Source organism: Triturus cristatus, chromosome 7 (assembly GCF_964204655.1).
Source record: "Triturus cristatus chromosome 7, aTriCri1.1, whole genome shotgun sequence".
Taxonomy (NCBI): Eukaryota; Metazoa; Chordata; class Amphibia; order Caudata; family Salamandridae; genus Triturus; species Triturus cristatus.
In genome coordinates, this window is record NC_140590.1 from 1,114,914,450 (window position 1) to 1,114,925,606 (window position 11,157).

At 43.0% G+C, this 11,157-nt stretch overlaps 1 long non-coding RNA gene across 1 annotated transcript in view; it reads right to left on the reverse strand.

The window, feature by feature from the left end:
• Nucleotides 1-9,314, reverse strand: part of LOC146811177 (uncharacterized) — a 127,834-nt gene extending 118,520 nt beyond the window's left edge. The window contains exon 1 of the long non-coding RNA XR_014965787.1: nucleotides 9,231-9,314. This is a non-coding gene — a long non-coding RNA (uncharacterized LOC146811177). The remainder of the gene's footprint in view (nucleotides 1-9,230) is intronic.
• Between the last annotated feature and the right edge of the window lie 1,843 nt (nucleotides 9,315-11,157).

An 11,157-nucleotide genomic window follows, 5' to 3' on the forward strand; every position in this document is an offset into this window, starting at 1 on the left:
GTAGTAATGATAGTAGTGTCATCCAAATGCTGCATACACTAAATTGATGTATAACAAAACCATACAAACAGCTGAATAGTGGAATAGTCTAACCATATACCAGATGTTTCACCATAATTAGAATACGCATATTATAGACATCACCTTCTTCTCAAATCATCAGTCAACGCGAATGGTTTGAAAATACAAAAGTGATACTGATCCGTTGGATTAGTAAGCAACATCCATTCCAACTGATAGGCAATACTCATATTGAAGAGTTGGACCCTTTACTGAATTCTCAATCTTCACTGTCTTACTCTCTCATCTACAGCTCAGAAAAACCTACAACTACAGCCACTTTATGCCATATGTTCCCGCCACCATTCACAACCCAATGGTCAGTCTTAGACTCTACCCTATCAATTCAGAGTTTCAATCAGAATGCTGTATTTTTTCCTTGTTTTATGTTATGAACTCTGTTGCACCTTTTACTGACAATACAAATATCTTTATTAAATAACAAATGAATAAATAAATGCTACGTATCAGCTTTAGGTGCAGACTGAACCAGAGGACATAGGACCTAGGTTACATTTTGGCAGATGGGCTGTCATTCCTCTGCCAATGGCAGGGCATATCCACCCATCAAGGCGACAGTCAAGCAGTTGCTTTATTTAGGGTTTTGGCTGATGTAGCTACATACGCCAAGGTCGAGGAGGGAAGGATAAACTTCCATCATATTGGTGTAGGTGCCAAAACTCCACAATCACCTGAATCCCAATATTTTGAATACTCCAAATTTGTATTTGATCAATTTGATTCCAAAATCTCCCATTGATCTAATAAGAAAGAAAATAAGACAGAGTCTTCGGAGGTAAAGGGAATGTCAGCCAAGAAGCAGCTGATGCAACTGCAGTCCTTGAAACAACTTTTAAAATGAACTCTCCATCATTCCAAAAACAAGAGTTGTTATTCACAATTCACACAATCTATTAATAGATTCTGCAAACTCAGCATAGTATGATCATGGTTAGGGTTATATAGGCACATAAGAAAAAGCAACATCATATTTTAAATATTTAGTACTAACATATTGCAAGAGAAATCTTCCACCTATTTCCTTAGCAACTACTCTTCTGAGTTTAACACAAAAATAAAACATTTATTAAACAATGGCTCATAGCATGCCTTTAATAGAACTTCCAGCTGAAGTCCTTAGATATCATAATTTGGGTACACAAAGAAAGCTTCATTCACAATACACACTTCCTAACACAGTTGTTTATCTTTGACGTCATTCGCTTGGTGCTTCGCAGAAATGAGAGGAGAGATGGTTAGCAGCAGAATATATGGTGTCTCATATCAAAATATGAGTGAAAGAAACTATTGATGGACAGAATGCTGAACAATGCAACCATTCACCCCCAGTCACCAGGATATGGGTTTAATCCATTGTTCTTTTGCTCACCATGCCACCCCAGTTTGGACCCAGCCATATGGAAATAAGTCTTGACCCTGTTCCTCATGGGAACAGTCCAGCCCAAACTGCCAAGGCAGGTCCTCCCTGGACTGGAAACGAGCATCCTCGGACAAGTTTTGGGGCATCACCCCTCATTAACACTGAAATGAGTACTAGCCTCTCGGGAAAGTACTTTAATTGGTGGAAAAACTTTAGAAGAAAACGGCACAGATACAACGACTCCTAGACCAGGCCTTGTGAGTAGTCCCTTAGATAGTGGTCCTCAGAGTAGTTATATGGAAGCCAAGGTTCATAATGTTGTAAACTGATTCAAGGCCTCAGTGGGGAAGTAAGGAGGTCTAAAGATATCTCCCAACGATAGGGTGGAATAGGCACTGTTTTAAATAAATAGGTAACAAAATCGTTCAAATCGGCTGAGAAAACAAAACTCCTGCAGTGATGGGGTGTGACGCTGGTGGTAACAAGCGGTCACAACACTTGGCTTCCATATAACTACTCTGAGGACCACTATCTAGGGGACCACTCACAAGGCTTCTTCTAGGAGCCCATTCTGTCTGGGCTATTTTCTTGTTACTCCTGTTCTGTTTGAGAAGCATGTATACTCTTTGATACTGAACATCGTTAATCTGGACAGAAGCTGACTACTGTTTGACTCCAAGACTCCCTGATCCTCCCATGTTTTTAGTGCCCTGAAGAAGGTGCAACCTCGTTGACAGGTCATTAATGAAACGTTCGTCAGCGAGCACTGTGGAGACCACCAAAAACAGAATCGCTATATAAAACGCCTGCTGCAGTGATACATTTATTTCCACTCAGAACAGTAGTTACTTAGGGAATTGATAAAACCATATTGTGATAAAGTAGCAATACTGTGGAAAACATCTGCCTGTTACAGAAACTACTCCCCGTCCCTTACCTGATCCTCCCTGTATTCTAAATGAATTTATAGAATGCGACCGCAAGTCTGTCTCCTCGGTCATGATAAAGATAAAATCAGGCTCCCCCGCCGAACCTTTTCCTTAAAAAAAAAATTCTATCATGGCACATACAGTTTTAGATGGATTGATCGATCTATTCAATAAGTCCTTTGCAGAAGCCGACTTTCCCTCAATTTGGAAGGCAGCTAGAATCAGGCCAATTCTAAAGAAGCCGTCGGCTGACCCAAAAGTACTCTTAAACTATCGACCCATTTCTTTACTGCCCTATTTTGGGGAAATGCTGGAGTCTCTTGTGAATCAACAGCTGGTAAACCATCTTGAAAGCCGCAGACTTTTAGATACTTCCGAGTCCGGCTTTAGAACAGTGCACAGTACGGATACTGCGCTGATCGAGGTTACTGACAATATTAGACTAGCTGTAGATAAACATCAATCAGTTATCCTCATCTTGCTCGATCTGTCTGCCGCCTTTGACACCATCTCCCATAAGATTCTTGAACAACGGCTTTGGGAGGTTGGTGTCAGAGGGAATGCTCTTAAATGGTTCAGCAGCTACCTATCAGAACGTATAACTACTGTAAAGATGGAAAACATTACTTCTTGTGAGAAACCAGTAAAGAAGGGTGTCCCACAGGGCTCTATCTTGAGCCCTACCCTTTTTAATCTTTACATGACCCCTTTAGCTGAGGTGATCAGACTATATGGTTTCGATGTCATATCCTACGCAGATGACATGCAGATTCTGGTCACCTTAGGCCCAGACTGTTTGATCCATGTTGATAAATGGATGAGATCTAACCATCTCCAGCTTAATGGGGGCAAGTCCGAGATCATGCTCTTTGGTAAAGCTATTGACCATTGGACGCAAGACTGGTGGCCACCCAGGCTGGGCTCGTGTCCTGCCCCTAAGAACGTAGTCCGTAATCTAGGATTCTAGATGGACAACTGTCTATCCATGCGGGGTCATGTCAATCATGTCATCGGCACTTGTTTCGGTGTTATGCGTAGCCTACGAAAGGTTTTTAAATGGCTTCCCTTAGAGGCACAAAGACCCTTAATACAAGGACTGATTGTTAATAGAATGGACTACGGCAACGCTTTATTGCTGTCAATAAATGAAGATCTCATAAATAGACTTCAGGTTCTACAGAACACGGCTGCTAGATTACTCCTCAATCGCCCATATAGATCTTCGTCAGCAGCATGTTTAAACACTCTCCACTGGCTCCCAGTGAAAAAACAAACCCTTTTTAAAATACTAGGCCTAACCCATAAAGATATGTATGGAATCGGTCCAAAATACTGGCTGCCAAAGTTACGCTGGTATCAACCGTCCAGGATGCTGCGCTCTAGTGATATGGCACTGCTGACTCCCCTTAGAATTCACACTGCTATGCAAGGGGGTCGAGCGTTTTCTTCTTTGGCACCAGCATCCTGGAATAAAATGCCTTTCTATCTTCGCAGTATGCCAGAACACAGCAGTTTCCGCAAAAAGTTGAAGACCTGGCTTTTTGGAAATTAGATCTAGTCCATTCATTCAGAGCTGTCTGCAAGCGCCATGAGACTCGTGTGAGTGATATGTGCGCGATACAAATGTTCTTGACTTGAATTGACTTAACTCAAAGATACTGAGACATATCTATCTTTGTACAAGTAGAAGTCATGTTCTAGGTTGTGCCCTGATTTGGTCTTTCCAGATTTCCTTATTTTTTGTTGCTGTTTTTAGAATGTCTAATTTGTTTGTGGTATGAATGTGTTATGTGTGGAAGTGTGGGATCAGATACATTGATGTTTTTACTGTCTTGATGTTGTTTTTCCATGAACTGCTCTATTTTTCATGTTGTATTAATTACCTCGGTATGATTATATAGTATTTAGTTCTGACTGTTTTGATACTCATAATAAAAATAAGAATGCATATTTTCTTTGTTGAATTATTGTGATCTTCAAGAATTTATATTCTAGAAATGTATATCAATATACATATTATCTGCACAGTCAGTGAGCGCAGTTTCATTTGGCTCATGTGTGACTCCTTTTGAGCACAGTTTGAAGGCGAGTGTTTTTGCCAATTAATGTAGCTTCCAGGCAGGATGGTACTAATTTCAGTGTTGCTATTTTCCCCTGATTTCTTGCCGGTGTATCTTAACCCCAGGGTCCCTCCTATTTTTTGTAACAACCCTCATCAGCCAGGCTAGCTTAAATCCAGTGACGCAGTGAGCAACTGACCTAATATTCACACATTTGACATTTAAAAACAAGCATTTGCAATGCAATAGGTCTCGCATTTACTTGAGTTTGAGCTATTGGCATTGTAAATGACAATGCCGTTTATTTATGTTTTGGTTTTTAAAACATAAATAAAAGGCATTGTCATTTACAATGCCAATAGCTTAAACTAGCGTAAATGCGAGACCTATTGCATTGCAAATGCTTTTTCTCTTCTGCACACACAAAACATCAATCCTCATAGTGATGGCCATGGACAGCTTTAGTGCTGGTCAGGCACAATTGGGTTGCAGCTGAAGGCAGTGTGAGTTTCTCTCAGTGGGGCAGTATGGTGCTCAGTGGGGGAGAGGATGTGGCACTCTGCCGATGACAGAAACTGCAAGGCTCTGAGACAAATGGCTTGTGATAGCACTTTTAAGTATATTTGGGACATTTTTCAAATGGAAAAGTTTTCAGATGAATGTATAGTGTTGACCAATAACAACTGAGTGCATGTGTGCATTGCCAATTTAAATAAATGTTGAAAAATACTAGCTGTAGCGTCGTCTTTTGCTTGTGGCAAAAATAAATATGGATAAATACAGAAAAAATGCCCGAAAAATAAATATGGATAAATACAGACGGAAATGGCAAAAAAATAAATACCATAAAACCGGGAGCCCTACTTATAAGTACACATTTGGGGCTCTGGCATTTTTTTTCCTACAAATTAAGACACTACCTACACGTGTTCACCAATTACAACCCTTTACATTCCCAACTTAATAAGGAATGGTAGAGGCAATGTAAGATTGTACTCTGTCGTTCCTTCTGAGTTTATTTTCTGTGGGTGGAATTCAGGGTGGTGAGCTCTTCCACCTTTGTCTTGGTTCAGTGGTGTGCAAACACTTGTTTTAGGAATAGCCAGTTATGGGTGGGTAGTTGTGCGCTCGTGCTGTCTTACCTATTTTCTTTACTGCATGTGCTTGTTAGCCATAATGTCAAGGTCAGCCTTAGTTGTACCAGATTATACTTGTATGTTTCACTTATTGACGCATTAAATATGCTGTTATGCACCAGCACGTCAATTACCTGTTGTTGAATTGCCATTAAGGTGGGATAGCACGCTTACAATTGCTGTTTACGTCTTTGGCATAACGAGCATGTTTGAAGAAGTATTACAAACTACTTCTTTAAATTGTTATTACATATTGCATGTAATGCTCATATTGCGACTGGTACAGAACACAACTCCTCCAAAGTTTTTTTATCAGGGTCTTAACTTTTGCATATACATTTTTTGCTACCAATTTAACAGAATGTTTACACTATCTAGATTTGCGATTCTATTCCGAGAAAAGGAAGCAAAGTAACAATTACACGTTTGAGAAGTGAAGTAGCTCCATCAAGTCAGTGTGATCCGTTCTGCAATGTATATTCTGGCCCAATACACATTTTACGTTCTGTGACGAACATGGCAACATAAACAAAACACTAATGACAGTGTGCAGTTCGACTCAGCAATTTCTATAAAAAAAACACCACGGAGCCAAATCAAAAGAATTTCTTACCAAAGTCCGCGTGGGGATCGATTCAATAAGGTGCCTCGCAAGGCTGACAAATTTAGCGGCGTCATCATATTTACGTGTTGCGTGATGACGACATCATTGCTTTTGGAAAACCAATTGACACTTCTCTCGCTTGATACCACACGTGATTTAGCATTGTGCCACAGCTTAAAGACTATCAACTGGTATCTTGTGGGCTGCAGAGGTGAGAGCAAGGGAAGGGGCTATAGTAGTGGGAGCAAGGTGAGGGTCTGCAGTGGTGAGAGTAAGGGGAGGGGCTGCAGAGGAGAGAGCAAGGTGAGGGTCTGCAGTGGTGAGAGTAAGGGGAGGGGCTGCAGAGGAGAGCGAAAGGTGAGGGTCTGCAGTGGTGAGAGCAAGGGGAGGACTGCAGAGGTGAGAGCAAGGGTCTGCAGTGATGAAAGTAAGGGGAGGGGCTGCAGAGGTTGCGCGCTCTTATGCTCCTCAGTGTGAGCAGTTTGCTTCTATTGATGCGTTCTGTGCGCCATCTCGTTTCCCCCTGTTTGCGAATTACCGCTTGGAGTCGCCTGCTTCGAAGTGTGACATTTGTGATTGTAACCCCGCACCCCCTCCACACGCCGACAAAAGAGGTGGCGCTGGAGTGCCATCACGGTCTGTTTGGTAAGGGCGCTAATTGGACAAGCCCGGCGGAGCGTGGCACGCGCGCGCTTGAGGGCGGGGGAGTGGACCCTTTGAAGTGCTCCCAAAGAGCGGAGTGCATGGCGGCACTAAGCGCGTGATTGTGCACGTGCTAGCAATGCAATCCGCTTTTTGGGAGCACTTTTAAAAGCCCCTATAGTCTCGCTTCGCAATCGCTTACGCGATAGCAAGGCGAGACCTAAAAAATGATGTGCAAAAGTAGCCTGCATTGTAGGGGGCTCTTAGTGCTAGGACCTATCATCTGTAGTGAAGAATATTGGTCATTTTTTTTAAGAAATCCTTTTTAAGTAAATTTATTTATATTATGCACTTTCCAAAGGTGAATCCTTGTTCCTCGTCTTGAATAACCCTCTGTGAGCCTCTCTCCTTTTTGTCCTCCCTTCGTGAATCTATAGGAATTGTATGCATTTTTTAACTGAGCATGGAATCCATTCACTTCACGTGTGCCAATAGTGTTCATCATTTATTTTCTTATTTTTCTTTTTGCTTTTAACCATATGTAATTGATCTTTGATGTATCTTTTTATGTATCAATGTGTATTGTATCTGTACTTTTGAGGTCATATTGACCGAAATAAAGTTTTTTTAATTGAATACTACAAACCATCAGCTGTCCACTCTTGCTAATGTCAAGCCTACAATTTGTTCACTGCACGCACCTACCTCACGCGACTGACAATCAATATAACTTAAAACTCATTAAACAAGGCTCAGCGGACAAAGATTAGTGAATAGTCTAGTTATGCCTGTAAAGAGCACACACAAAAAAAAACAACGCACTGAGAAGAGACACCAGCTAAACAAGATAAATCTACCGACTTTTCTGTTAAAAAATGCAAGAACTCGATGCCACCAGAAAAGAGCAATCACAAAATCGAATTTAAATGACCTATTGTGATGTGGTTAACCAGGCCCAAGCAGTCAAAGCACGGTCACCGGGAGATGTTTATTTACCATTCGTACTCCTGGAACTATAAGGCTATACAATCAGCGCTGTGAAACGACTACTCTTTAAGTAGCTTGTACGTCCAGCGACGTGGTGGTGGTGTGCAGTTTAGCGAGTATCTGCTGCACGTGTGTATGTTTTGCAGTGATGCAAATTCCCTGTTCCATCTACTACGTGATTTATATACTCGTTCTGTATTAACCACTTGAGCATTTCGTATGTTCTGCGTATGAGTTTACTGCAATGGTTTAACATCGCCTTTGCCACTTGTGGGAAGATATGGATTGCAGCCGCTGAACCAGCGTGTTGTAGTCCTCTGCACTGCAGTGAGTGGTCGTCTAATGGGTGGCAAACGTCTAGAAGTGTACCTGCGATAATTCGCTTGTAATACAGAGTAAATAAACCATGTGAAGCTGTGTAAGCAATTAGTATCCAATTAGTATTCCTATTTGTGGAATTTCACTTAGTGTTTGGGCTGATCACATCAAGTGTCATAAATGTGATAATGGCGAGTTCCACTTGCGCTGTCAAGGACTGTTCGACCACGCGTGCTCAACGACCAATAACACGCCAATACACAGTTGACAAAGCAAACCAATTGCAAGACTTTTCTACCTGAGTATGTGGCCCCAACGCCTTGAGACCCTTAGGGGTGATTAGTTCGCGCTTAAATATCGAGTTTACTTTTACAGTGGAGCAGTCCCGTACTGGTTACCTCCTGCTGCCTAGGAAAGCAAGCAGAACTTCAACGACTTGGGGATGATGACAAACTTCAGTTATTTGGGAGGTACCGCACAGGGGTAGAATAGAAGGTCAATGAACTACACCCAAACAATGCAAGTCTTACCCTTTCTATAGACCGTAGATTCTAACCACACCCCGCTAGAAGGCTACACAGCATGTCACATTACAGGTCTCCAGAAGTAGGGTCAGAAAACGTAGTGTCAGAGAATGGAGCTAACGTATAATAAAGGGTGACATGACAGGCCAGCGGATGCCAGCACGGATCGCAGCTCCACAGACGTGCCGCTGCACCCCGAGCGCAGAATCAGAGGCCCGGCAGCAGCGCTCTGGAAGTAGTGTCCCGTCCAGCAGTAATGTAGTGTTGGGCGTAGCGTACACTCCATACTGACTACCGGCCTGCAGCACCACCTACTACAAACCCATTTCCCAACATGGCTTCGCAGCCGCTCGGCTGCCCTTTCAAGCCAGGAACTGCACCGTTCATGGAGTCACAACACCCTCAAACTCATTGGCTCGCGCACAATGCTCTGGACTCGGCAGCCATTAATGCCATGTTGAAAACAGCGCCGATTCTCTGCTCTCCTAATCCAACACCACCCGCGCAGAATAGGTAGGGTACGGTCCCATCGAAGCTACCCTACACCCTCCCGGTTGCACTGGCGGAAGGATGGTGGCACTTTACTAACCATTTTGCACTTTTCTGTCCCGTGTTGCCGAGGGCAGGGGAGTCACGGCACCGACGCTGGGCCCCCCGCCGCATCACTAGGAAAAGGACGCGCCTCCTGCGCATGCGTGGTAAGTAGGTTACAGCTTAGTTAACAAGAGTCATTGCTCATGAAAGAGGGTGCGCGGTCCGAACTGGCAGCGGAGTGAAAACAAGCATTGGCCCCACGCGCACCTCGCACTTTAAGTTTATAAAAAAAAAAAGACAAGCCCGGCGGAGCGTGGCGCGCGCACTTGGGGGCGGGGGAGCGGACCCTTTGAAGTGCTCCCAAAAGGCAGATTGCATGGCGGCACGATGCGTGTGATTGTGCGCGTGCTAGCTATGCAATCCGCTTTTTGGGAGCACTTTTGAAACCCGTATTCTATAGTCTCGCTTTGCAATCGCTTACGCGATAGCAAGGCGAGACCTAAAAAGCTAGCACATTGCTATTCTGGCAATTTTTAGAGTTGTCTGACGGAGCCGATTGGAGGGGCAGCAATTGTGCACTGGGTTTATGATGGCTGATGTGCTTGTCAATTTTGAGAGGTCTATCCTCCAACATGCACCAGTTCTAAATCAGCTCATTAATAACACCTTCAGCTCGCACTGCACAAGTGGCTGATGAATTAACCCAAACCATTTACCAATCACAAATCTCAGAAGTTTTGGAAGGTCATGTTAGGAGCCTGCCTACAATATATCTGGCAGAAGGCGAACCATATTCACAGAAAATGCTAACTATAATGGTAATTGAGATAATTAGGGTCTATCCCCAGTTGTTTGGAGCACTGGTGCAGACAACAGCCAGAAGCCAGAGAAGATAAATGTGGGCCATAATTGTTTGCTAGGTGAATGCTGTGTCCAGTGCCAGATGCTCACAAAAGAACATCTACAAGCAGTAAAAGGAGGAGCAGGTGAGAGCCTATTCCCTAGCTAGATGACCTAACAACTGGAGTTGGGTCTCACTGTCCCCTCAAGCTCATGCTCTGTGAGGAGAAGGTGTTGTCCATACTCCCTACTGAAGACATTAAAGTAATTCCGGGAGGAGTGGACAGTGGTAAGTGCAATCAAAATACCCTTATTTAGAGCTTTATGGATTTGGATTATGGTCCCAAAGGCAAAAGATGTTCCATTCACAATTTCTAATGTGTTTAGAAAATGCATTCATTCTAAATAGGGCAAATGTGGTGTTCACCACACAAACAAGGCCCTGTCTCTCTATCATACTCTCATACTCTGGGATCCCATTCATTAACACAGCCATCTCTACAAATGACAACTTATTCACACACATATGCAACCTGATATGTGTCACAACTCACACCATTCCCGACGTTATCGCAATCTACCATTTCCACACTCTGTGACACAAGTCTCCTCAACACAACTCTCATTTGTAAGTAATTACAGATGTGCTATCAGATTTCAAATAGCCCATACTAACCCAAAGGATGTACTACTGTGCCACATTAAATATAGCCAATAACAAACTACTGGGTTACACATGCTACTCATCTATAACAATGACTCAGTAGGGGGAGGGAAACTACAAGTTGTCTGGAGCATTCCAGTGAAACTGCACATCTATTAATCCATTTATTTTGTGGTGGGAATAATGGGAAGTAGATATAAGTCCCTCCAGGCCACTGCCAAGTGGCTTGCATATGCCGGCCACAGTGATACAGCTTTGTGACTCCACTGAAGACTGCATGACACTGGTGAGCAGAGAACTGTAATTATAAGGTCCACAGTGGTCTACTGCTACCCAGCGAATGAATGACAGTATGTAAAAAATACAGATACAGACTATTTAATAATTGAAGGATAGTGCTAAAACAACACTACTGTGCATCTTGCCAACTATACCCTATATTACAAAAAAGGATATGTTGAGTGGCAGGTAGCTTGAA